This window comes from Lithobates pipiens, unplaced genomic scaffold, assembly GCF_037356315.1.
Source record: "Lithobates pipiens isolate NorthernLeopardFrog02 unplaced genomic scaffold, aLitPip1_a1.2 Scaffold_1, whole genome shotgun sequence".
NCBI lineage: Eukaryota > Metazoa > Chordata > Amphibia > Anura > Ranidae > Lithobates > Lithobates pipiens.
Genome location: NW_027507685.1, coordinates 127,995,028 through 128,022,254, shown reverse-complemented (window position 1 = coordinate 128,022,254; position 27,227 = coordinate 127,995,028). Strand labels below are relative to the sequence as shown.

At 49.8% G+C, this 27,227-nt stretch overlaps 1 protein-coding gene across 2 annotated transcripts in view; it reads left to right on the top strand.

Annotated features, from left to right (window-relative positions):
- LOC143974755 (metabotropic glutamate receptor 6-like) overlaps positions 1-27,227 on the top strand; it is a 195,750-nt gene that overhangs the window by 427 nt on the left and 168,096 nt on the right. The window contains exon 1 of one of the 2 annotated variants that reach the window (XM_077476469.1): positions 564-932. The exons of the other annotated variant lie outside the window; for it this stretch is intronic. The gene's annotated coding sequence lies outside the window, so the exon portion shown is untranslated. Of the gene's footprint in view, positions 1-563; positions 933-27,227 lie in introns of those variants that run through there. 2 annotated transcript variants of the gene reach the window in all.

The following is a 27,227-nucleotide window of genomic DNA, read 5'->3' as shown; positions in this document are numbered from 1 at the left end:
ACTAGTATTTTTAGATAGCATCTGTCTACATAGTTCTCTCATGATAGGTATCTTTTAGTTTCTCTTTAGCCGATGGTTATGGTATTTAAAGGTTAATTTAAAAGGTATGTGATATATCAAAGGAAAATAGAGAAGTAGCTGTTGCTGGTAACAAGTAATTATGTAATTTATATTCTCAAATGTGCAGTAAGAAAATTACATTTTATTTTTTATTTTTTTGTAGAAAGTGGGCAGCAGCCCAATTTTGCTGCAGTTTTTAGAAATCAGCTATTCTGTATCCATATATAAAGTGTTTTCTAGTAGGACTAGAAAAATCACCAAGATAGGGAGCCAGTGCACCCAAACTATGTTCCACACATTGCTTATTTCCTCATGCTCTGGGCATGTTCCTGCATCCCCATGTCATTCATGCCCGTAGCTTACAACCCCCCACCCAACCCTGCGCTATCAACCGTGCCAGTGCTTTGGGGACTAGAATATAATGGAAGAACATCAGCTTTTGCCCATGGTAAATCTGTGCAGCTTTTAAAGGATTTAGTGGCACTCAAATCGTAAAGTGACCTCAGAGGGAAAGGGGGGGGGAGTGCACACTCGGCTTCACAGCCCAGACGCTTAGATCCACACTGGCGAATGAGAGACATCGATCGAGAGAGACATCAGAAGAGGGACACAGAACAACAAGAGTGGCACAATAATGAGACAGACCTAAACGAGACTATAGACTGACATTTACTTTATAGTATTAGTAAAAATTCAAGAGGAGACTTTTGGTAGGCAGACAAGAGTTAAATTAACTCATGCAAGTGCAGACGGCTGTTGATAACATAGTTAGGAAGAGAGTAGGCAGTACCTGTCACAAATTTAAGTTTTTCTACTGGCCAATTTAGGAGCTTCAACCTTCCTTTCCTCCCTCAAACTTTCTAACACTTTCTGTAAGTATTTTTTTTACATCTATATGTCTATATCTGTCAGGGTTTTGTGCAAGTACTTTATTTATTTAGACATATCATCCTTTTCATATTTTTTTGCCAATTGCATATTTGTAGTCATTAATGTAATGTCAATAGTGTTTGCAGTTTAATGCTTTTTTGATTGTATATGCTATATTGTTGCTTTAGTCTAGTCATTTTACACTATTGTGGGGCTGATTTAAAAAAAAAAAAAAAAAAAAAGCCTGACAAAGTAGTCACCTTGAGCTGTGCTATATTTTATTAGTACTGTTTTTTCATTAGTTTGTAGATGTTGAGCCTGGAATGTTATGCTATGTATAAAATGATGGGGAGTAGACTAGTGACTTGAGGTGACAAAAATTGAAAAGAATGTGTTACAAGTTAAGGATGGTGTACACTTTTGGGTGAAAAAAAATGTGTGCAAAATTTCATAAATTGGCAAAATTTATGTGCAGTATTATGTGGGAATATTTTATTGAAGTATGCAAAAAAAAAAAAAGGAATACCGGTAATTATCAGTAAAAGGCTTTACAAATTGTGAAATCTGTCAAAATTGGTATTTTCAATAAGACAAAATTCAAATAATGATTTTTGATTGTGTTATTAGGGTAACTGTGGATGCTGGTCTAGTTGCAAGTTTTATTGCCAATCTGATTTCAGTGTCTTGGTTTTTACAGTTTCTATCTATGAAAATAGAAAAGTTCCATATCTGAATTTCCACATCTTATTTAAGGATTAATCCACCAGTGCAACTGATGGGTGAGGAATTTAGTCTTTAGGAAAGAGAAATTTTCTATCACTCTTCTGTTGGTATGTTGTGGCTAGCCATGAATAGACTAGCTGTCACATCTCAACCATGAAATTGTAATGTGTAAGATTAATTTCCTCTGATGAACTTCAGGCAAATGCCTAAATACTCAGGTAAAAAGCATATATATGAACTATCGTGCCTGCCTAAGATTTGCAATTTTGTCAGCCAGTCTTGTGATCCAGAAATTCCTGCCAGACTACATAGCCATTTTATTGACCTTACTTCTCTCCACTTCTGTTAAGTAATACAGCTTGGTTTCAACCCACCCCTAATCTACAAACTGACCATCACTCTGCTCACTGAACTCTTCTAAAACAAATGTAGTGTTTACCCCCTGCAGGAGCCCCTAATGTTGATGGGTCTTCTGTTCTGCCTCAACTCTTAAAACTGCTTGGTCCTCACTGACACACCAGGGTAGAAGTAAAGGACCATTTACACCTGGACAACTTAAGTGTTCATCATTCACAGGAACGTAATATTGCATAGGTTAAGTGAATGTATTATTTTAAAGCAGGTAAACAGAACAAGACTCAGTATCAGGCAAATAAAACACACAAAGTTGCAGAACTGAATAGAAGGAATACTGGCCTGTAACAGGAAAGACTAACTGAACTACTGCAGCGTTAAACCAAGTTTTAACTCAACTACTAAGGAGCTAGATTAGACTCAATTAATGCAAGGATAACACTCTTGAGTTCACCCTATTAGGATACCCCAGGTATGGGTACTCCTAAGTGTTCCAGAGGGGAGTTTCTGGTGCCTTAATCCTAACATGGGCTGGCTTGTGGTGGGGCCCTTCTGTCGGTAGTGTTTGAGGGTTTGTTCCTTTAAAAGTAAATGATGTATGGAGTTGGGGGCATGGCCTGGAGCAGCATGAAGTAGTTTGCACAGAGTAGGAGCTCCGTCCATTGATCCTGGAAATTAATCTATCCTGTGACCCATCAATACCCTGAATACTGGTAATCAGTCCGTGAAGCCCTCACAGTTTTACTGTGATATGTCCGTGACCAAAGCTCAGAAGGCAGCCACGGCTAAACTTGCTCAATTCCGAAGAATTGATGGAGAAGACACAGGGGAAAATGGTTGCGCCACCTGTGAGAGTCAAACTCTGGCTAGTAGAGATGATGCTGAACTCCTAGAAGCCATTACCTTCTGTTGGACATCACTGACGGAGCATATTGAAGAAGTCAAGGTGGATATCTCCCTGATTCGCCAAGATTTTCAGAAGCTCCGAGACAGAGTCACGACGGCGGAAACCCGGCTGGGTCGGGTCTGGTGGAGGATACTGTCCCGACCTTGCAGACAAGCTGTGACCGTATGCCAAATTGATCAGCAACTATCTATAAAGGGCGACATTGAGATTAGGTTGCGGAGGTGCTGTCATGGTTATGCAGTGATCTTCCTCTGGTTGCTTACCTCCCCTCATGTCTTCTGACTAAGAGGCCAGCCACTTCCACCTGGTGGTTTTTATAACCTCTCTAATCATGGCTCCACCCCAGGCCCTATCAGGGAACCCTATATTAACCTGTGCACTACAAGCCAACAGGGATGATCAACCTTTGTGTGTTAGCTTCCTGTTACCTGCCTTGTGCTCTTCTGTTGTTCTGTTACCGACTTTGGCGTTTCCTTGACTATCCCTGTTTGCCTGTGATCCTGACCTATTGATTGTCCCTGACTATTCCTGTCTGCTTGTGGCCCCGACCTTGGCTTTGTCCCCCCCCATCCCTATCCTCCTGTTGCCTACTGTGGGTGTGAGCTGGGGGACCCTGGGGGTCGCTACCTGGAACCAGTTGCAGCCAAGTCCATCCTCACCACTAGGGATGAGCTTCGTGTTCGCGTCGAACATACGTTCGACTCGAACATACGTTCGACTCGAACATCGGCTATTCGCCCGTTCGGACCGTTATTTGCCCGTTATGGACCGTTCGCGCCAAATTCGTGTGGCGCTCACGGCCCAAAATGCACTGCGCCATCGCAGTGCATTGCTGGCTCATGATTGGCCAAGCATGCACTGTGACCCCGCATGCTTGGCCAATCACAGCGCCGGCAGCGAGGAGAACCATGATTGGCCACAGACAGGATGCCTGTGGCCAATCATAGCTCAGGCTGTGTAGCACACGCCCCACACTATATAAGGCCGCCAGTGCGGCGGCCTTGTGTAGTGTGTTAGCGTCTGTAGGAGTTAGTGGGTGTTCTGTGTACCTTCAACACAGTATACACCGATCGTTATCGGCCGATTTTGCATTCTTGCTCTTCTGTAGTGGTTGTTGTCTGCGTGCCTTGACCGCAGTATACACCGCTATATCCACCTATATAGCTAGCTATATTTCTCTTTTTTAATAGAGCTTGCAGCCAGTTGTAGGAGATTGTGCGTGCTGTCTGCGTGCCCTGAACCTAGTATACACCGCTATATCCACCTATATAGCTAGCTATATTTCTCTTTTTTAATAGAGCTTGCAGTCAGTTGTAGGAGATTGTGCGTGCTGTCTGCGTGCTCTGAACCCAGCACACAGGAGAGGCTTCCGAGGAGAGCAGACGTGTGTGGTAGAGCTCTGTGGAGAACCGTAGCTGTCTTGGACATCCAGCCTTATGGCGTCGGCCAGCCCAGGCTCGGGGCCCTCTTCCCGGCCTGGGGCTACAGCTCATCCCCCTGGTGGAAAGGAAGGCCTCTCCAGGGAGGAACGATTGTTTTTATCCACCCAAGTGGAGTTAAGCGACTGGACCCGGGCACAGCCGGGTGAAGACGGCTTGAAGCTGCAGAGGCGCAGGGTCAGGGTGAAAACCCTGATCCAGAAGGCAGTAGAGGTATACGGCAAGAAGATGGAAAGGCTGACGGCTCTCAGGAACTCCAGAGACCGTTCAGGAAGCAGGAAGAGAGCAGAGTACAGAGATACCATAGAAGAGCTTAAATCTGAATGCAGAGACCTCTGGCAGCTCCTGGGCGGTCTCTGTGAGAGAGGAGTAGGAGAGAGAGGATTCCTGCTTGAAATAAAACGGGAACTCCTGAGAATGAGCCAGGAGGGCTCCCATGCAGGAAGGAGGGGAACACGGAAGAGCTTACCCGAGCCGGCTGTGGAAGACCCTTTGGCAAGTGTGGAGGAAGAGAGAAGCCAGCATCCCGGTACAGACATCAGTGAGGACGGTGCCCCCCTTGGAGCAGTAAGCACGGAGGGTCCCCGGGTCCATGTAAGTCCGCCTGCCCAGTCCGTGATTGGGGCAAGGGTTGACCCGGGTAGGGTACCCGGTGAAGTGTTGGGAGGCTCCAGGGGAGAGGGAAGAGCGGGAAGTGTGGAGTGCCAAAGGAAAAAACTGGTAGTAGTCCTCACCCGGAGCCATCTGGAAGGGCCGGTACAACCTGTTGTCAGCAAGTCCGCGGCTGATGGTGCAGCACAGGCCCCCCCAGTGATCCAGGGTGATCCGTCGGTCCCCCATGCGGTGCGGGGGTTGCCGGCCATAATGGCGGCCCCCGCCGCGGCCGCACGTGGTGAGGGGTTGGAGTCTGTGGCGCCAATGGCGTCTGTGGCGTCTGGGAAGACATATGTGGAAAGGAGATCTTCTTCTGCTGCAGACACCATGGCGGGACATGTGGTGGGGCATGGGGCCGCGACCGGAAGTGGCTCCCGCGGACCGGAAGTGACTGCCGCGACCGGAAGTGGCTCCCGCGGACCGGAAGTGACTGCCGCGACCGGAAGTGGCTCCCGCGGACCGGAAGTGACTGCCGCGACCGGAAGTGGCTCCCGCGAACCGGAAGTGACCGACAGGGCGTCCCCGGAAGTGCAGGAAATGTCCGAAAAGACTGTGGAGTCACCGCATGATACTGCCCACGGCCTCTCGATCGAGGCGGAAGGAATGGACGAGGATTTGGGAGACCCACTGGGTACTATCTCGGAGGGGCAGGGGGAATCCCCTGGTGTGGATCTCCCGGCCAGGCAGGGGAGCTGGGGTGAATCCCCTATGGGAGAGTTGGGAGCGGAATGCTCCGCACTGAAATTTATAAGGGAGCTAGAGGGATCCCAACGGGAGGAGGTGATGGAAGTCGCCTCCCCCCAGGGTCCTGCAGTAGAGGTGGCTAGTGCCCCGCCCCCCATGGTAAGGGTGAGGAGGAAAGTAAGGGTCACAGATGGGCCAGAGGGTGGGAAAACAGCATCAGCTCAGCCTGGGCCTTCTGGCCTGGTTCACGGGGAGCCTGACCCTTCCCCCGCAGGCCCCAATACCATCTTGGGCACGCAAGCTGAGGCTAACCTCCTGAGTGCCCTGAAAACTGGGCGTTCGTTTGCCCAGGTGGCAGGTGCGTCTGTGCCCCTAAGGCCACTGTACGGCCAGTTTGGTGCCCAAAACTTCAGGGCCCCCCCCGAGGAGCAGTTCCAAGGGGCGAATGCCTGGTCCAGGGGTACAGGGGGTCCCGAAAGGCGCAGACGCAACGTGGTGCAGCTCAGGTGGGAGGGAGCGACCGCTTGTCCCAGCAGGGGTCAAGTGATTGATTACCTGTTGGAGCTTCGGTTTAAGGTTTCGGACCTGTTCGCAGTGATACATCCTGCGAACTCGAAAGAGTTCGATATTAGCTTCGTCTCCGTGGTCTCCATGGAGCTTTTCCTGACCCTCTACGAGATTGTCGGGAGGTCTGAACCATGGAAAAGTTTCCGGGTAGTGCCTCTCTCGAGGCAGGAGGAAATTAAAAACATCACTGTGCTGGTCAGGAACGAGTCTCTCCCGCCTGAGGACATCGCCACCTGGCTGGCGCGGTACGGACAGCTCCAGTCAGGGCTGAGGAAGAGCCTTGACGAGCGCGGGGTCTGGACGGGTGCGTGGCAGGTCAGGATCCGGCTCAAGCGCCAGGGCAACACCGTGGCGCACGTTCCCGGTAGCGCGTTTATCGGGCGAGACCGGATCCTGGTCTTCTACCCCGGCCAGCCCCGTAGGTGTTTCAAGTGCGGCAGTCCTGCACACCTCAGTGCAGACTGCACAATGCCTCGGTGCGTGAGATGTAATGGCTTCGGCCATTCATCTGATGGTTGCAGACTGATAGTCTGCAACCTCTGCGGGGAAATGGGGCACCCCTTCAGCCGTTGCCCCAAGGCTTTCCGGGGGCATCAGGCGGGCGGGGCTGCCCCAGGCCCAGGGGGTGATGGTGACCCTAGACAAAGTGGAGCCCCCAATCCCCCAGAGCCACAGAGGGAGGATCCCCCCCTCCCTCAAAGGGTTAGGCCCCCCAGGCGTGAGCAGGGGGCGGGTAGGGTGGTTGAGGACCCAATAGGTGGTTGCCCAGTAGACCCCCCGGCCCAGCTTGGGTCAAGGAGGGATGGAGTAGTGACAGGTAGACCGGCTGATAAGCCGGTAAAAGCCAATAAATCATCCATTAAAAAGCCTCAGACCCCCCCCCTCCCCCCCCTTCCCATCCTCCCCCAGCTCCCCGTGCTCCCGGCTCCTCCCCTCCTCCCTCCCCTGCCCCCCCCCGGCCCATCCCTCCCCCTCGTACTAAGCTTCCTCCCCCCCTTTCCCATCCCCCATCCCCTGTGTCCTTGGATACAACCCCCCCAAGCCTAGGCCTGGCTGTTAACCCCATGCCCCCCCCAGATTCTTCTGGGGTGGGTGCCAAAAGCCAAGCTTACCTGGCAGCAGAAAATCTTTCAGAGACCCCTATGGACACTACTGGTCCTGGGAAAGGGGCAAATAAACGGCCCAAGGACCTATCAAGTGGTAGATCGGACGGAGAGAGTGGGAGGGAGCCCCCACATATTGAGTGGGAAAAAAAGAAAACAAAGAAAAAGAAGAGAAGGAGTCCGGGGAAGGAGGGCGGCGGGGGTCCTCAGCCTGAGACCAGTTCGGGGGCGGGAGGGGATCCCTCTCTTGCCCTCTGGAACCGGTTTGGGGTCCTCTCCTCGGACTCCGAGGAGGATTAATGTTGTAAGTATAAAGAGAGGAACGTAGACTTTTATCACTAAGGATGACGGCGCCCTCTCCAATACGCCTTGCGACCATTAATGTCGCAAGTGTGCGTTCTGCGGCGGCTAGGTTTGCAGCCTTTGATTTTCTCGGCCGGGTTGAAGCCGACATTTTGTTTTTGCAAGAGACCTGGCTGGCATCTGTGGCAGAGATGCATCTAGCAAAGAGGGAGTGGAGACATGGGCCCTCCCTCTGGTCTCTTGCGGCTGAGCCCTGCAGTGGAGTTGCGGTCCTTTTTAAGACTGGTTCGGTGGCTTGTCGACGAGTGATCGAATTAGAAATGGGTAGATGTTTGATTGTGGATGCAGTCGTGAGGGGGGAATTCCTCCGCCTCATAAATTTCTATGGTCCTCAGTCCCAGAGGGGGAGGAAGGACCTTCTCACGCTGCTGAAACCATACCTGTTTACATCCCAGCAGGTGGTCTTTGGTGGTGACTTTAACATGGTCACCAGGTCAAAGGACCGGGCAGGCACCTCAGGCCCTCTGGGATATGATAGTATCTTTTTGAATAGAATAGTGAGGGAAGCTGGGTTGGTGGATGTGCACGTTCGCCACTTCCCCAACCTCACTGGTTTCACATACTCCAGAGGTAGTAGTAAGAGTAGAATAGACAGGTTTTTTTTGAAGGGGGACTCGTCCTTTGCGGCTCCTGTGCTGCATGCGGTCGAGTTCTCTGACCACTGTATGGTATCGGTCACTCTGAATGTGGTGGACACCCCTCAGAAAGGTAGGGGTCTGTGGCGACTAAATGGGTCGCTACTTGAGGACCCTGAAATTAGGTCGGCCTATGAAGACTTCTTTAAGGAACAAGCCTCGCTCCTTGAGAGCGGCTGCTCCCGCCAGGAATGGTGGGAAGTAGTGAAGAAGAGGTCGGAGGGCTTCTTCCGGGAAGTCTCAGGCCGCCGGGCAGCATCCCGGTACCAGGCCTACCAAAGGTTGCGCAGGCGACTGGATCGCTTGGTTTCCGATGGTGGCCCTCAGGACCAGATCTCAGATCTGAAGCGTCAGATGAAGGAGTGTCAGTATGACCGTCTCGCCTCCCTGAAGCTGGAGAGGGATTACGGGAAGTTTACCAACCCGGATCCCTACAAAAGCTGCGGGGACGCGGTGAGTGGGAAGGTCATACACGGACTGAAAGATCCCTCGGGTTCCCTGGTGAGGTCCAAACCAGGCATCTTGGGGATCGTCAGAGCCCATTTTTCAGACATCCTTCGGAAGAAGCCGTTGGATCTGAGAAAGGCCAAACAATTCCTTGACGAGACTCCGCTTGAAGTGGGGTCTGACTCTCGGGACTCTTTGGCAGAAGAGATCTCTGTGGCTGAGATAGAACAGGCCATAGACTCTTTGTCTCCAAAGAAATCGCCGGGGCCCGATGGGTTCACGGCAGAATTCTATAAAACCTTTAAGAGTCTTTTGGCTCCTCGTCTGAAGGAGGTTTTTAACGAGTGTTTGGCATCCGGCCTGCTCCCTCCTTCGATGAGAAGGTCAGCCTTGATCCTTCTGTCCAAAGGGAAGGATCCGTCTGTGGTAGAGAATTGGCGTCCCATCGCCCTTCTCTCTACAGATAGAAAGATTCTGGCAAAAGTATTGTTTGTGCGTATGTCTGCTGTCGCAGACAAGCTACTGTCAGTCTCCCAGCACTGCACAGTTCCCGGCCGTAGCACCTTTAGTGCTGTCCTCAACGTCCGGGAGGCTGTGGAAAGGTGCAGGGCGACGGGTGAAGGGCGGTACCTGCTGGCACTAGATCAGGCGAAAGCTTTTGATCGGGTGAACCACGAGTACCTCTGGCTTCTTCTGGGAAGATATGGCCTGCCTGATCAATTCATTGATTGGCTTAAGATCTTGTACAGGGGGGCTGAGAGCTTCCCTCTGGTCAATGGTTGGGTGGGTCCTACCTTCCCGGTGGACTCTGGTGTTAGGCAGGGTTGTCCGTTGAGTCCCCTTCTCTACGTCTTTGCGGTCGACCCCTTCGTAAGGAGGCTAGACTGCGAGCGTTTGAGGGGGGTCCTGACGGAGCCCGGCAGTGGCCCAGATAAGGCGGTGAGGGTAGTGGCCTACGCGGACGACGTCTCGGTGGTGGTGGCTAGCCGAGAGGAGGCCCAGTTTGTGGAAACACAGATTGGGGGCTACTCCGAGGCGTCCGGTTCGTTGGTCAACTGGGATAAGAGCGAAGCTCTCTGGCTGGGTAGGGAGGGTGAGCAGTTCACCCTCCCGGACGTTTTTCCCACGCCCCGGCCAGAAATTCGAATTCTTGGCATTTATTTCGGCCCGGGTGATTATCCCAAGCAAAACTGGGAGCGCAGGCTGGTAAGTGCCACCCAGAAAGTTAACGCCTGGAAAGGCTGGAAGCTGACGTTGAGGGAAAGGGTGAGCTTGGTTAAAACCTATCTGCTTCCCGAGTTTCTCTATGTCAGCTACGTTTGTCTTTTGCCGAGGTCTCTCTATGCACGGGTCTGCGGTCTGTTCTTCCTGCTCCTGTGGGGAAACAGACTGAACCTGGTGAAAAGAGAAGTCACGTACCGACGGAGAGAGCAGGGTGGGTTGGACATGGTGAACCCCACGGTCTTTTTCACCGTGGTGTTTATAAAGTTCAACCTACAATCCATCTTTGTGGGCGAACCCTCTCTGTGGGAACGTTCGTGTAAGGATTGGTTTCTGGCTTTCCTGAGTGGGTGGGAGGAGGGTGGTCGTCCTGGAGACCTTCGGAGGTCCCATGGATACCTCCCTGCCTATGTTCCAACCGCCCTAAAGGTACTGAGGCGTTGGAGGCTGACGGCCTTGGAGGTGGGCTCCCTGGGGCGGCGTGAGTTGCACCAGAGGGTCATGGCCTCGGATGTCCTGAAGCCTCTAGCCTTAAGGGACTGTCCGGACAGGGTTCTCAAGGAGGGGCTAGCCCTCCTGAATTCCAAGAGAATTCCTGCCAAGTTCTGGGATCTCGCATGGAGGGCGTTCCACGGACGCCTCTATGTGAGATCGAACTTGAAGTACCGGAACCTAGAGGACAGAGGCTGTCCTCGTTCTGAGTGTGGAGGGGCGCTGGAGACTATGGACCACTTTTTGGTCGAGTGCCCTTTCAATTCAGAGGTTCTGGGGGAGGTGGGAGATGCCATCGGCTATCCCCGTCTCCAGGCCCTTACCTACTCGGAGAGGGTGTACGGCAACTTTGGAGCCCGAAGGGGTTTTGATTTGTCGTCACTTTACCTAGTTAATGTAGTCTGTCTCTATTACACCTGGCACGCTCGGTGTTTGATTTCCACTAGGGGTAAGTACCTGCCCATGCATGAGGTGGTGGGTGATATCCTTCGGGAATTGGAAAAGGTGAGGTATCTTGAGGGAGAAAGAATGGGGAGAGAGAGGTGTGCCAAGTTGTGGAGGGGGTTCTCTTTCCGGCCGCCTTGATGACCCCCCCCTTCCTTTTCCTTGGTGGTGGGTCTTTCTATCCTATCACTCCCTGTTTAGCTTTTTGGTAACCTTCTTTTAAAAATATGGTAGGCATTGAGAGTTTCGCTACGTTCCTGCCTATATCATAATATAATGTAAATAACTGTGTAGTATAGGTAGATTTAGAGTGTAGTTTTAAGTTGTCAATAGTCTAGGTGACTGTATTTCCCGCTTTGCGGGTAAGTTAAGATGGTCTTTGTTGGCCTGTTTGGGCCTATATAGCCCTGTCTAATTTGTTGCTCAAGTAAGAGCTTATTTTTATTTGTCACCTTTTCTCAAAGTCTGAGTCAAATTTATGTTATAAGTTGATGTATTGGTAGCAGTTTACAAATAAAGAAAAATATCCACCTATATAGCTAACTATCTTGCTCGTTTTAAATAGAGCTTGCAGTCAGTTGTAGGAGATTGTGCGTGCTGTCTGCATGCCCTGAACCCAGTATACACCGCTATATCCACCTATATAGCTAGCTATCTTGCTAGTTTTAAATAGAGCTTGCAGTCAGTTGTAGGAGATTGTGCGTGCTGTCTGCGTGCTCTGAACCCAGTATACACCGCTATATCCATCTATATAGCTAGCTATCTTGCTTGTTTTAAATAGAGTTTGCAGTCAGTTGTAGGAGATTGTGCGTGCTGTCTGCATGCCCTGAACCCAGTATACACCGCTATATCCACCTATATAGCTAACTATCTTGCTCGTTTTAAATAGAGCTCGCAGTCAGTTGTAGGAGATTGTGCGTGCTGTCTGCATGCTCTAAACCCAGTATACACCGCTATATCCACCTATATAGCTAACTATCTTGCTCTCTTTAAATAGAGCTTGCAGTCAGTTGTAGGAGATTTTGCGCGCTGTCTGCGTGCTCTGAACCCAGTATACACCGCTATATCCACCTATATAGCTAACTATCTTGCTCTTTTTAAATAGAGCTTGCAGTCAGTTGTAGGAGATTGTGCGCGCTGTCTGCGTGCTCTGAACCCAGTTTACACCGCTATATCCACCTATATAGCTAGCTATCTTGCTCGTTTTAAATAGAGCTTGCAGTCAGTTGTAGGAGATTGTGCGTGCTGTCTGCATGCTCTGAACCCAGTATACACCGCTATATCCACCTATATAGCTAGCTATCTTGCTCGTTTTAAATAGAGCTTGCAGTCAATGTCCTGCATTTATGATAGAGTTATGGATGCTCCTGTTATCTGTACTGCTGGATTATTGATTTAAGAATGGTTACTGGATGAAGGTGTTTTTTTTTTTTTGTTTTTTTTTTTCCTTTCTACAACTGTGTAATATCGGATCTACTGTACTTTGCAATGTAATGCTGATTTGTCTAATAAAATTTTCTGTTAAAAAAAAAAAATAGAGCTTGCAGTCAGTTGTAGGAGATTGTGCGTGCTGTCTGCGTGCCCTGAACCCAGTATACACCGCTATATCCATCTATATAGCTAGCTATCTTGCTCGTTTTAAATAGAGCTTGCAGTCAGTTGTAGGAGATTGTGCGTGCTGTCTGCGTGCCCTGAACCCAGTATACACCGCTATATCCATCTATATAGCTAGCTATCTTGCTCGTTTTAAATAGAGCTTGCAGTCAGTTGTAGGAGATTGTGCGTGCTGTCTGCGTGCCCTTAACCCAGTATACACCGCTATATCCATCTATATAGCTAGCTATCTTGCTCGTTTTAAATAGAGCTTGCAGTCAGTTGTAGGAGATGTGCGTGCTGTCTGCGTGCTCTGAACCCAGTATACACCGCTATATCCACCTATATAGCTAACTATCTTGCTCTTTTTCAATAGAGCTTGCAGTCAGTTGTAGGAGATTGTGCGTGCTGTCTGCGTGCTCTGAAGCCAGTATACACCGCTATATCCACCTATATAGCTAACTATCTTGCTCTTTTTAAATAGAGCTTGCAGTCAGTTGTAGGAGATTGTGCGTGCTGTCTGCATGCTCTGAAGCCAGTATACACCGCTATATCCACCTATATAGCTAGCTATCTTGCTCTTTTTAAATAGAGCTTGCAGTCAGCTGTAGGAGATTGTGCGTGTTGTCTGCGTGCTCTGAAGCCAGTATGCACCGCTATATCCACCTATATAGCTAACTATCTTGCTCTTTTTAAATAGAGCTTGCAGTCAGTTGTAGGAGATTGTAGGAGATTGTGCGTGCTGTCTGCGTGCGCTGAACCCAGTATACACCGCTATATCTACCTATATAGCTAACTATCTTGCTCTTTTTAAATAGAGCTTGCAGTCAGTTGTAGGAGATTGTGCGTGCTGTCTGCGTGCTCTGAACCCAGTATACACCACTATATCCACCTATATAGCTAACTATCTTGCTCATTTTAAATAGAGCTTGCAGTCAGTTGTAGGAGATTGTAGGAGATTGTGCGTGCTGTCTGCGTGCGCTGAACCCAGTATACACCGCTATATCTACCTATATAGCTAACTATCTTGCTCTTTTTAAATAGAGCTTGCAGTCAGTTGTAGGAGATTGTGCGTGCTGTCTGCGTGCCCTGAACCCAGTATACACCGTTATATCCACCTACATAGCTCTTCTCTAATTGAGCCATCTGCCATCTGCAGGAGTTAGTGGATGTTGTGTGTGCCTCCAGCACAATATACACTACCCAATTGCTGGTTTTCCCATCTCCCTTCAGGCCATTACCATGTCTGGAAGGCCAGCAAGGAGAGGCAGACAGGCGCAAGACGATAAAAGAGGGCAAGCAGGCTCTGTGTCTAGAGACAACAGTGCTGGTCGTGGACGCGGTGCATCTTCATCATCAGCACGTGGCCATGGGACACGCTTGTCCTTCTTTTCGGCAGCTGGACATGTTGAGCCGCAACATGCCAACGACTTGGTAGAGTGGATGACCAAGCCCTCTTTATCCTCCTCATCCTCTCTCACCCAGGCTCAGGGTACTAGCAAAGCAGCTGCCAACGCATCGTCTTCCCTCCTCTCAATGTCATCATCAGTGACTCCTTCCCTAGACCCACCACGTCCTCCTGAGGAGTCTCCTGAGCACAGTGTTGGGTACATGCTCCAGGAGGATGCCCAGTTTTGTAGGCTCTGATGATGATACTCAGCTAGAGGAAGGCAGTAGCGTGAGCGCAGAGAGAGGGGATGCTCAAGAAGGACAGCAATCTGGCAGTCATGTTCCACAAGCTGCAGCATACTGCCAGGTTTGCTCCAGCGATGAAGAGGGAGGGGATGATGAGGGCACTGACTCCACGTGGGTGCCTGGTAGGAGAGAGGAGGAGGAGGCACATGTCCACGAGGCAGGATGCCCTCCGGGGGCCAGCTTAGGGGCAGCACACCGACTGAATCACACCGCAGAGCTCCGCCTGTGCAGGGCGCTGCCTCTGCGCGTTATTCTAAAAGTTCTTTGGTGTGGGCCTTTTTTGAGACGAGTGCATCAGATCGCACCGCTGCTATTTGCAACATATGTCTCAAGTGTATCTCGTGTGGCCAAAACATCAGCCGCTTGGGCACCACATGCTTGACCAGATAATGTTGACCTGCCATGCAGCTCGTTGGCAAGCGTACCTCAAAGACCCACACCAAAGAACAAAGCGGACCTCTCCTTGCTCCTCATCAGCTGGGATCTCCAACCCCACTAGACCTTCAGTCCTCTCTGAAACCTGCTCTGAGAGGAATGAAGGTGTAGAATTAGGTGTGTCACAGCCAAGTGCTTCCGGGCACTCTGCTAGCAGTACACCCACGTCCGATTATAGCAGGCAAATGTCCCTGCCCCAGCTGCTGGACCGGCGAAAGAAGTTCACTCCCAGCCATCCACATGCCCAGCGGTTGAATGCTAGCTTGGCTAAATTGCTAGCACTTCAACTGCTGCCTTTTCAGTTGGTAGACGACTCGGCCTCCTTCCGTGAGTTTGTACAATGTGCGGTTCCTCAGTGGCAGGTCCCCAAACGCCACTTTTTCTCACGGAAGGCGATTCCGGCTCTCTACCGGCATGTGGAAGGCAATGTTCTTGCCTCGCTGGACAGGGCGGCCAGCGGTAAGGTGCATATTACCGCTGACTCATGGTCCAGCAGGCATGGACAGGGACGTTACCTGTCTTTCACGGCCCATTGGGTCACTCTTCTGGCAGCTGGAAAGGATGCAGGACAAGGTGCAGTAGTGTTGGAGGTTGTTCCGCCACCACGCCTCCAAAATGCTACTATTGGTTGTGACACACCTCTCTCCTCCACCCCCTCCTCTTCTTCTTCCTCCATGGCCTCTTCCAGTGCTCTGTCCTCAGAACCAGCGGTGCTCCGTAGGCGTTCCAGGGGCTACGCAAGTACGCAGGCAAAACTATGCCATGCCGTGCTTGCGCTGGTTTGTTTGGGGGACAGGAGCCACACTGGGGCGGATGTTTTGTCAGCTCTGCAGGGCAGGCCAAGAGGTGGTTGACGCCACACCAGCTTAAGCCAGGAATGGGGGTTTGCGACAATGGCACCAACCTCCTCTCCGCCCTCCGACAGGGACAACTGACCCATGTGCCCTGTGTGGCTCACGTCCTTAACCTGGTGGTGCAGTGGTTCTTGGGCAGGTACCCAGGCTTACAGGATGTCCTGAAGCAGGCCAGGAAAGTCTGTGTGCATTTCCGCCGATCATTTAATGCCTGTGCTCGGCTGGCTGAGCTCCAAAAGGAGTTGAACTTGCCCAAGAACCGCCTTATATGTGACATGCCCACCAGGTGGAACTCAACATTGGCCATGCTGCAGCGGCTGCACAAGCAGCAGAGGGCCATCAATGAGTACCTGTGCGACTACGGCACCAGGACAGGGTCAGGGGAGCTCGGTTTTTTCTCACCACGCCAGTGGGGCATGATCAGGGATGCATGCACTGTCCTGTCACCGTTTGAGGAGGCCACAAGGATGGTGAGCAGTGACAGTGCATGCATCAGTGACACTGTACCTCTTGTCCACCTCTTGGAGCATACACTGCATGGAATAATGGACAGGGCACTTGAGGCAGAACAGAGGCAGGAAGAGGAGGACTTCCTTGCCTTTCAAGGCCCCCTTTATCCAGACAGTGTTCCTGCTGTGCCACCCATCACACAGGAAGAGGATGAGGAGGAGGAGGATTGTGTCAGCATGGAGGTGGAGGCTGGCACTCAGCATCAGCAGCAGTCTTGTAGGGATGATTTACAGTCCCAAGAAACCCGTGGACTTGTATGTGGCTGGGAGGAGGTAGCTTTGGATCATGTTGTCCTTAGTGACCCAGAGGACTCCGGACCGAATGCCTCAGCTAACCTACTCTGCATGGCCTCCCTGATCCTGCAAAGCCTGCGGAAGGATCCTCATATTCTTTGGTTTAAGGAGAGGGACCGTTACTGGCTGGCCACTCTACTTGATCCACGGTACAAGGGTAAGGTTGCCGACCTTATCTTGCCGTCGCAGAGGTAGCAGAGGATGAGACATCTCCGGGAGGCCTTGCAGAAAGGTCTGTGCAACGCGTTCCCAGAGACTGGGAGGTTACAAACTCCTGGTCCTGGACAACGTGTTGCTGAGGCATCGGTCAGAAGGAGCGGTGGAGAAGGTGGCCGTCTGACCGATGCGTTCAGACAATTTTTTAGTCCGCAGCCCCAAGGTATGATCGGTTCCAGCAACCATCGCCAGCGTCTGATTTACATTGTGCAGGAATACCTAGGGGCAAGGTCAGACTTGGACACCTTTCCCGCCGAAAATCCTCTGGCTTACTGGGTCTTGAGGATGGATCACTGGCCAAAGCTTGCACAGTATGCAATTGAGCTACTGGCCTGTCCTGCATCTAGCGTTCTTTCGGAACGCACCTTCAGTGCTGCTGGTGGCTTTGTTACCGATCACAGGGTGCGGCTGTCTACCGAATCAGTTGATCGACTCACCTTCATCAAGATGAATCAGTCTTGGATCACCCACAACTATCAAGCACCTGAAGCTGATGTAACCGAATAATTTTTTTTAAAATATCACATCCCTTCAAGACTGCCTATGCTGATGCTGAGTGACTGTCCTGTTATGTTGATTGTCTATCCTCTTCCTCCTCCGCTGATATGTTGGAAGAACATTTTTGGTTCTGGGTGATGCCACCAGCCCAATTTTTCTGCCCCTGTTTAACAGGGGCGTTTAATTACAATTTTTGATGCAATGCTTTGCAGCAGGGCTCATTCCTGCACTAAAACTAGAGTATATGGGAGAGGTTGCAGTGTCGTGGCACCAGCACCAGTGCCTAAGGCCCAATTTTTCTGCCCCTGTTTAACAGGGGTGTTTAATTACAATTTTTGATGCAATGCTTTGCAGCAGGGCTCATTCCTGCACTACAACTAGAGTATATGGGAGATGTTGCAGTGTTGTGGCACCAGCACCAGGGGCATGTAATTACAATTCTTGATATAATATTTCACAGGAGGGCCCGTTCCTGTGCCCACCCAGAGTAACTGTGAGGACCTATAGTGTTGTGGCACCAGCACCACAACCACCAAAGGTCAATTTTTCTACCACTGTTCAACAATGGCATGTAATTACAATTCTTGATATAATCGTTCACAGCAGGGTGCTCCAGCGCCCACCAAGAGTCACTTTGAGGGCTTACAATGTTGTGGAAAAACCAACACCTTGTTCCGCCATTTCTGCAGAGCATATAGGGCAGGCCCCTACTTTCAAACATCCAACTTACAAACATCTCCTACTTGCAAATGGAAGGAGACAACAGCAAGTGTGATGAAAAAAGACGGACGGCAAAACAAATTATTCAGGGGTGATAACCCTTCATATGTTTTCCAAAAAGCTTAAAAATAGATTTTTGGAATAGAGCTACACTTTAAAAATTTACCAGTTGAAAATTAAAAACAGATTCTACTTAACGCAACAAACCTACACAGTCCCTGTCTTGTTTGCACCGCCTGTATACTGCTGTTCTGAGTATATAGGGCCTGGGGGCCACACGTATTTCCTTTTTTTAATATGGGTACAGGGTTCCCCTTAATATCCGTACAAGACCCAAAGGGGCTGGTAATGGGCAGGGAGGGCTACCCATGCCATTTTTCTCAATGATTTTCAACCATATTTCAGGAACCAGATATAACATTAAAACCGCAAGCAGTTTTAACTGACGTTATTTCCGTTAAATGTAATTTTGTGCAGGGACTGTTCTGAACACAGGAAACATGTGGCACTTCACAGGCATACTATAGAGACCCCCCAGGCACGATATTTAAAGGAATATTTCACTTTTTTTTCACTTTAATCGTCATTAAAATCAGTGCTCCCGCCAAAACAGCCATTTTTAAAAACATTTTAGGCATTGACCCATGTCCCCTGGGGCAAGAGCCAGGTCCCCAAACCCTTTTTAGGACAGTATCTTGCATATTAGCCATTAAAATTAGCACTTTTAATTTCGAACGTTCGAGTCCCATAGACTTCAATAGGGTTCTAACATTCGTACGAATTTGGGGTCCGTTCGAAAGTTCTGGTGCGCACCGAACCGGGGGGTGTTCGGCTCATCCCTACTCACCACTAGAAGCTCTGGTGAACACCTGCTGGCTCTTAGACTCTAACCCCGGTGGGATCCATCTTGGTGTTCTGGCGGCCCTGCCTTCCTATCACCTTGACCCCCGTCCGCAGCAGTCAGCCGTAGGGTCCACAACCTTACGGTGCACTCCTGATCCCTACGGTATGTATCTGTCATCTGGCCTCAAGGTGACCTGACAGTTTGATCAGCCATGGACCCAGCTGATGTGCCGCTACCCGCAGATGATCCATTGCAGGGCTTAGTTCGCAGACTTGAGACCCAAGAATCGCATCAGACCCAGGTGATGTGATTCCTTCAGGATTTGGCATCCCGTGTTGAACAGATTCAGGCCTCATTAGGACCCTTGGTTCGACAACCTCAACCACTATCTGCTGCTGCACCTATCGCATCAGTCGTAGCCACACATTCATTACAACTACCAGCTCCGGTCCGTTTCTCTGGGGACTCCAAGGCTTGCAGGGGGTTCCTTAGTCAGTGCACAATTAATTTTGAACTTCAGCCCCAAAACTTCCTGTCCGATCGGGCGAAAGTAGCATATATTATATCCTTCCTGTCCGGCGAGGCGCTAGCTTGGGCTGCCCCTCTGTGGGAACTGAATGATCCAGTGGTTTCTAGCCTGTCTGATTTCTTGAAACTTTTTTGGAATATCTTCGAGGAACTGGGTCGTGTCTCCTCAGCGGCTAGCGCTCTTTTACTTTTCCGTCAAGAGTCCGCTTCTGTGGGACAGTATGCTCTTCAGTTCCGTATCCTCACAGCTGAATTGAGCTGGAATAACGAGGCCCTAGTTGCAACCTTTTCACATGGCCTCTCTGATAGAGTGAAGGATGAATTAGCAGGAAGATCCCTTCCTGCTGATCTGGACAGGGTCATCAACCTTGTGTAACCAGATCGATATTCGCTTTTAAGAGAGGGCCCTGGAAAAAAGACACCAGCACTCCCCATTCTTTAGGCAGCCTGAGCTCCCAGTCCCTTCTCTTCGATCCGAGGAGCACCCCCTGCCTGCTGAGGAACCTATGCAGTTGGGCCAGACAAAGTTATATCCCGAAGAACGCGCTAGGCGCAGAACTCTGGGCCTATGCCTCTATTGTGGGGCCAAAGGTCATTTCCATGACACTTGTTCTCTTCGTCCGGAAAAACGCTCAGCGCTAATACATCTGGAAGGTGGAGTATTAGACCCTGAAATATCACCTTCACCTTCTCGTCTTCTCCTTTCTGTGTTGCTTCATGTTGGTGCTTCCTCTCGTTCGGTCTCAGCACATCTGGATTCCGGAGCCGCTGCCAATTTCTTGGATTGGGAAACTGCATCCTCCATGAGACTTACCCTTTTGCCCCTTACAACGCCATTGGTGGTCTTGGCAATTGATGGCGCTGTTCCCCCAGGGGGCCCTATCCGCTTCCAGACCCTTCCTGTTAAGATGTCAGTAGGGACACTCCACCAGGAGTGGATATCCTTCCTTGTCTTACCTAAGGCTTCATCTTCTATCATATTAGGTCTTCCTTGGTTACGGCTCCAATCTCCACACGTTGACTGGTCTGCTGGACAGATCGATATTCGCTTTTAAGAGAGGGCCCTGGAAAAAAGACACCAGCACTCCCCATTCTTTAGGCAGCCTGAGCTCCCAGTCCCTTCTCTTCGATCCGAGGAGCACCCCCTGCCTGCTGAGGAACCTATGCAGTTGGGCCAGACAAAGTTATATCCCGAAGAACGCGCTAGGCGCAGAACTCTGGGCCTATGCCTCTATTGTGGGGCCAAAGGTCATTTCCATGACACTTGTTCTCTTCGTCCGGAAAAACGCTCAGCGCTAATACATCTGGAAGGTGGAGTATTAGACCCTGAAATATCACCTTCACCTTCTCGTCTTCTCCTTTCTGTGTTGCTTCATGTTGGTGCTTCCTCTCGTTCGGTCTCAGCACATCTGGATTCCGGAGCCGCTGCCAATTTCTTGGATTGGGAAACTGCATCCTCCATGAGACTTACCCTTTTGCCCCTTACAACGCCATTGGTGGTCTTGGCAATTGATGGCGCTGTTCCCCCAGGGGGCCCTATCCGCTTCCAGACCCTTCCTGTTAAGATGTCAGTAGGGACACTCCACCAGGAGTGGATATCCTTCCTTGTCTTACCTAAGGCTTCATCTTCTATCATATTAGGTCTTCCTTGGTTACGGCTCCAATCTCCACACGTTGACTGGTCTGCTGGACAGATCCTGGCTTGGGGTTCCTCCTGTTCCTCTTCCTGCCTACTCAAGGGTATCCCAAAAGAGAAACTTCCTGTTGCCACCATCCCAGTATCTTCTGCTCTTCCCGCCTTATATAGCGATCTCTGGGATGTGTCCTGCAATAGTCGGACTGGTATACTCTTTGGATAGACTGCCTCATTCGGCCAGGTGGGGTTTTCAATCTTTTTCTCAGGGCTCTCTGCATTCTGTTTGTGTTTCAGCTATCCAGCTTGACTCTTGTGACATGTCACTTTCTAACCAACCTGACCTCAGGGATCCACTGATTCCTGCCCAGTCTGGTGGTCCTGTGCTGGATCTCCAGCGCATCTTTAAGGGTCTGGGGGACCCTGCTCAGACTCCTGATCTTCTCATGCCCTTACCCATTCCTAAAAAGCCTTTAGTCCTCAAGTCCTCTCTTCATCTCCCTACCTCGGTTCCGGTCTCTGAGGATAATCTAAAATACAAGGTTAGTCAAGTTCTGGATTCCCGGCTCCGTAAAGGCATTCTTCAGTGCCTCGTACATTGGAAAGGGTTTGGCCCTGAGGAGAGGTCTTGGATCGCTGCATCTGAGGTCTTTGCTCCTCGTCTGTTGAGGAGGTTCCATCTGGAGTTTCCCTTTAAGCCTGGACCAGGTGGGGGAGGGGGAGGCCTTGTAAGAGGGAGGGTACTGTCATGGTTATGCAGTTATCTTCCTCTGGTTGCTTACCTCCCCTCATGTCTTCTGACTAAGAGGCCAGCCACTTCCACCTGGTGGTTTTTATAACCTCTCCTCTAAGCATGGCTCCACTCCAGGCCCTATCAGGGAACCCTATAATAACCTGTGCACTGCAAGCCAACAGGGCTGATCAACCTTTTGTGTGTTAGCTTCCTGTTATTTGCCGTGTGCTCTTCTGTTGTTCCGTTACCGACTTTGGCGTGTCCTTGACTATCCCTGTTTGCCTGTGATCCTGACCTATTGGCGTGTCCCTGACTATTCCTGTCTGCTTGTGGCCCCGACCTTGGCTTTGTCCCTCCCCATCCCTATCCTCCTGTTGCCTACTGTGGGTGTGAGCTGGGGGACCCTGGGGGTCGCAACCTGGAGCCAGTTGCAGCCAAGTCCATCCTCACCACTAGAGGCTCTGGTGAACACCTGCTGACTCTTAGACTCCGCGCCCCAGGAAATCTTACGCTCTAACCCCGGTGGGATCCATCTTGGTGTTCTGGCGGCCCTGCCTTCCTATCATCTTGACCCCCGTCCACAGCAGTCAGCCGTAGGGTCCACAACCTTGCGGTGCACTCCTGATTCCTACGGTGTGTATCTGTCATCTGGCCTCAAGGTGACCTGACAGGTGCAACCTCTGTTTTATTGGTCTTCCTGAAGGCGCAGAGGGCAGGGACCTGACTACCTTTTTGGAACAGCTCCTTACTACCACGTACGGGCGAACGTCACTCTCTGCCACCCTGGCCATTGAGAGAGCCCATCGTATGTCGGCTAAATCCCCCCCCCCCCCACACCGGGAGCTCCCCCACGCACCTTCTTAGCCAAATTTAAAAATTTTAAGGATCGGGACTCCGCTCTCCATTTGGCCAGAGAGAAGGGCAACATCCCCTACGGGAATGGGAAGGTGGCTATATTCCCTGATTTCTCTGCGGATGTTCAGCGCCGCAGGCAGAGTTTCATGGAGGTGAAGCGCAGGCTACGGATTAAACACCTAAAGTACTCCATGCTGTTTCCAGCCAAGATGCGAGTGGAGGCGGATGACCGGGCTATCTTCTTTGAAGATCCTGAAGAGGCGCTTGCCTAGTTGGAACGTCGAGAAGCTCCGAGGGATGCACAGCACTGAGCCTTGGGTCCGACTTGCCAAGGGTTTTTTTTTTCTTTTCTCTTCTGTGGATCTGTTGGGGAGTGGGATATCTCACCCACCTATACTGCTTCATCCATGTAAGTACAGTAGTCTTGACATTACTCCACTAGCTACCGCAATACGCACTGCCCCTTGGTCCCTTATATCAAACGTGCTATCCGGCCATCCCATCCTTGGGGGACATGCTCCTTGAGAAGGGCTTCTAATACCAAGAGGGATCCCTCAATACTGAATCCTGTATCTCCAGCTAATCTTCAACAGGTTCACCGTTTTTTAAAAATGTTCTTATTTTTATATTTTTGTTTTTTTTCCCCCCTTTAATTACTTTATATATCTCATTTCAAATACATGACTGCTCCTTTATATTCTTCGCCTGAGACTCCGGCTTCACTATTGACCTACCTGATTCGTGCAAAGTGCAGCGAGATTTCACTCGACCATCCATCAGGACACAGGATTATATCTAGGGGGCTGAGCACGGAGCCTTGTTAGTTGCTCTTTTACAGTCTCTGGATCTCGTGAGCGTTATTACGACCCGGGGGTACCCATTGCATCAGTCGTGTTCCACTTTGTTTTATTATTTTCCTTCACTGCATGAGTTCCGAATGATTGTTCCGGGTCCTTGTGAGCCAGTTCTCAGCCCCTACTACCTGCAGGATGGCAGTTCAATGTTATGGGGTGATGCCCGTGCCAGTTTGGGAGGGTGCAGGGTGGGGAGGGGGGAGGGAGTTTGCAGTTTATGGATTGGCAATCTTAAGGTTTGCGTAAGTTTACAAATGGCAAGGATAAATGTTAAATCTACTAATCTTGATGAACAGCTAGATTTGGTGGGTAGGATATGGATACTGAGCTTTAATATTTTTCTGTATATTCTTCAATTACAACATTATGTACATACAAACACTTTTCAACACATGATAACACCTAGACTATGGCCAATATAAATTTTTTATCGTGGAATGTACGGGGGCCTTGGTGACAAAGTTAAACATTCGGCAGCCCTTACATTCCTTAAGAGGCAGAGGGCAGATGTTATGGTAATAGTCGAGAAACATATAGAAGGGCGGCTCCAGTTGGCATTCCGTAAGCCCTGGATGGGGCGGACCTTTCACTCCACCCACACGTCTTATGCTCACAGAGTTTCGATTTTGGTGACCAAGTCATTACAATTTGAAATATACGATATTGTCTCTGACCCACAGGGGAGGTATATTTTTATACATGTCAAAATATACCGCAAACCATTTTTAATCTTGGCATTTTATGTTCCACCCCCTTTTTGTGCCACGATTATTGTGGAAGGATTTATGTACATGTCCCGACACCCTGCAGTCCCAGTAGTATGGCTAGGGGACTTTAATGAAACAATCCACCCCAGCTTAGATAGTCTTAGACCCTTGGACTCACAGGGGGGAGATCCACTAATTGCTTCAGAGCATAAAGATTACACTGTCAATATAGTCTACTTAAATCATGTATTGATCGGAAACTCAAATAATTCCACTTGGATATAGCAGATAATAATTTGACATAAGAAAAAAACAATAATATAGACAATGTATCATAGATGACTCAGCTCGAAATTGCCCTACATGTTATGCGTTATGAAAACGCTTCCTCTGGAGCTTTTGGCGTTTTATTCCCTAATACGGGTAGAGTAAGCGTGTATATACGAGCGGGGGATAGTGGTATAGACCTTGCCATATAGCCAAGGACAGGAAGGATTGAAGATACTTCTTAATCCTAGTTAAAATAGTGATCTAATAATTAGTGAGCTGGGGTGGTCATTGCTTTTAAATTTACCCGGGGTTCTCCAAGAGTATTAAACTACAAGTACATTCAGTCCCAGGATGCTCCCAAACACGAAAAAAGTAAAAATCTTTTGCTGATAGAAGACCACCGTAGTATCTAAGATACAGGTTTAACACGTTCCCCCGCTCGGAGACAGTAGCACATCGTAATAGGGGCTGCTGTGGATATATACATGTTGTATATACACGCTTACTCTACCTGTATTAGGGAATACAACTGCAAAAGCTCCTGATGAAGCGTTTGTATAACGCGTAACATGTAGGGCAATTTCAAGCTGAGTCATCTATGATACACTGTCTATTGTGGTAGTTCGGAATCTCCAATCCTGGGACCGGGTTTTGGGAACAGCCAGCAGTCTGACTGGATGATTGCACAGGTGGGTCTTGGGCTTAAAACAAAGCCAACACCATGGTTCTGGGCTCCACCCTCTCGAGGAGTCCAGGCGTGTAAGGGAGAAGAAGTGTGCATGTCTGCACAGGTCGGTCTGTCAGAGCAGACAGAGGGTCCAAGCTTGTGGGCTGAAAGAGAAGCTGTTAAAGAGTGCTGAGGTACTGGGTGTACAGGAACTCTGTTAAAGAGCCAAGAGGGCTGCAGCAGAAGTCTGAGCAGCAGTGCTGCTAAAGAGAGCCAGGTGGCTTGGTATTTTTGGTTCTACATACATTACTGCTGTGGAAAGCTGAAACCCCTGTGTGGGCAACTATTTTGTTATCTGACTTTTCTTTCTTTAATAAAAGTGGGCCTACGAGCCCTTAAACGACATCTGGTGTGGATCCAGCTCACTGGTAAGCTCTACCTTTAAGCTAAAATAACCCCCAAATATTACAAGTGGTGTTCGAATGCGGGCAGAAGACGGTGGAATCCGGGTCCTTGCGCTACAGTAAGTTCAAGTCAGGAACTATTGGCTGTGTGTGGAAGTGCAGCCAGGCAAAAGGCATTGCGTGTTGCAGGTGGTGTACCTGTGAATGAAAAGTCAATTTTTTTTTTTTTTTTTTCTCTTGCTATGAACTGTGTTTGTGTGCATGAGACAGCATAATCAGTGTGTGCAATGTGCAGGTGAGGAAAGCTTGCATGAAGAGAAAAGCAACTTGCTTTAAAAGAGACACTTTCATTTTCCTGGACTGTTTAAAGTTGTTCTGGAGTCTCTAAGTATGGGGCGGTCAAAGCTCTTAAAAGAAGCAAGGTTTGCTGAAATGAGAGACAGAGCTCTGTGGTTGGAGGGGTTGTTACCGCCTGAACGAGCCCCATACATACCCGATCAGAGTTTATCAAGGAGAAAAATGGCTGGGGTTGTCCCTAGCAACCCTGGTGCAATGAGTGCACAGGTGACTGCTGTTATGGAGAGTCCACCAGCATTTGAATCTGCAGTGGATTGGTGCAAGCGGCATTTAGCAGCACTGGACCAAGCTACAGAGGAAAGGAAGCCAACCCTCAGTGCAAGGGGAAAGCCGCTGGATGCCCATAACTGGAAGAGGGCTGTTGTTGCCTCTGGCAAAGCTGCTGCAGTTAAAACCACAGCTATTGTGAAAGATGTGAATGTGTCACAGCATGAGATGGGATCCAGCAGAGAGAAGCCCATGCGATATGCAAGGAGAGAGGCTGATCAAAGGCTGAGGATGAGAGTGGTTTCCCATAGCAACGCAGAGGAAGCCAGTCGGGCTGTCGCTGTACCATGGGCTATGTCTAATAAGGATCGTGGAAAGCAGCTTAAGGAGGAGCCAATTTTTCATGTTGGAGAGAGCCAGCAAAGTTCTGCTGGGAGAGTGCGGTCTCCCATGGCAACCGGAGTGAAATTTATGCCTGAAAGGAGCTGCAGTAGAGGTTTGGTTCAGCGTCCCCACAAAGAGGCCTGTGCATTCCGGCCTGCTGGGAATCACCAGGAGAGAATCGCTTTGGGAAAAAATCGTCCAGTACCATGCCTGGAATGTGGCCAGCTGGGGCATGGCATGTTTTCTTGCCCTAGGTTGTGGAATACGGCTGGAGATAATGTTGCTGAGAAGGTTTTGTCTGTAGGCCCAGATTCCGGTGAAAATATGGTTGCAGTCACCCCTAGCAACAAGAAGTTTCCTGTGGTGCCTGCAGGGGGTGCTAAACGGTGGGAGATGCCTGCTATAGTTTCATCCCATGGCCACCAGGAGGTGTTGGCCAGTAAAAGTGCAGCAGAGGACTGGTGCATAAGACGACGTACTCAAATGAAGATGGTGACCCCAACTACTGCGGTGGGTAAGACTGTCTTTAATGAAATGATGGCTGGAACTGCTGATTTCATGTATAAAAGGACTGGTTACGAGACTGTCCATGATGATGTGAGAGTGACCCCAGTTAGTGGGGCCACTGAATGTGCACTTGAGAATGACTTTTCCCTATATAGTGGGAATGCAAGGGTTAAAATCCACATAGAACCTGTGTTGATGTCTAAAAGTGTTGTGTCTAATGACTATCAGGCTCAAGTTGACCATGGGCTAGGACAGCCTACAAATGTGAAAAATGCTATAAGTGTTACTGTTAATGAAAAGTTTAATGCTGTTGGGAAAACTTTTGCTCTGAAAGAACCTGGGGTTATGAAAAATGGGCGGTTGCCTGTAGCAACTGGTGGTAAGACAGCACAGTTGTCCACAGGAATCTCCAGGGAACTTCATGTGTTGGAGTCAGAGGTTGCCCTGGACAACTGCGATGTCACTCTGGTGGGACAGAATGGAACTGTAATGTGTAATGG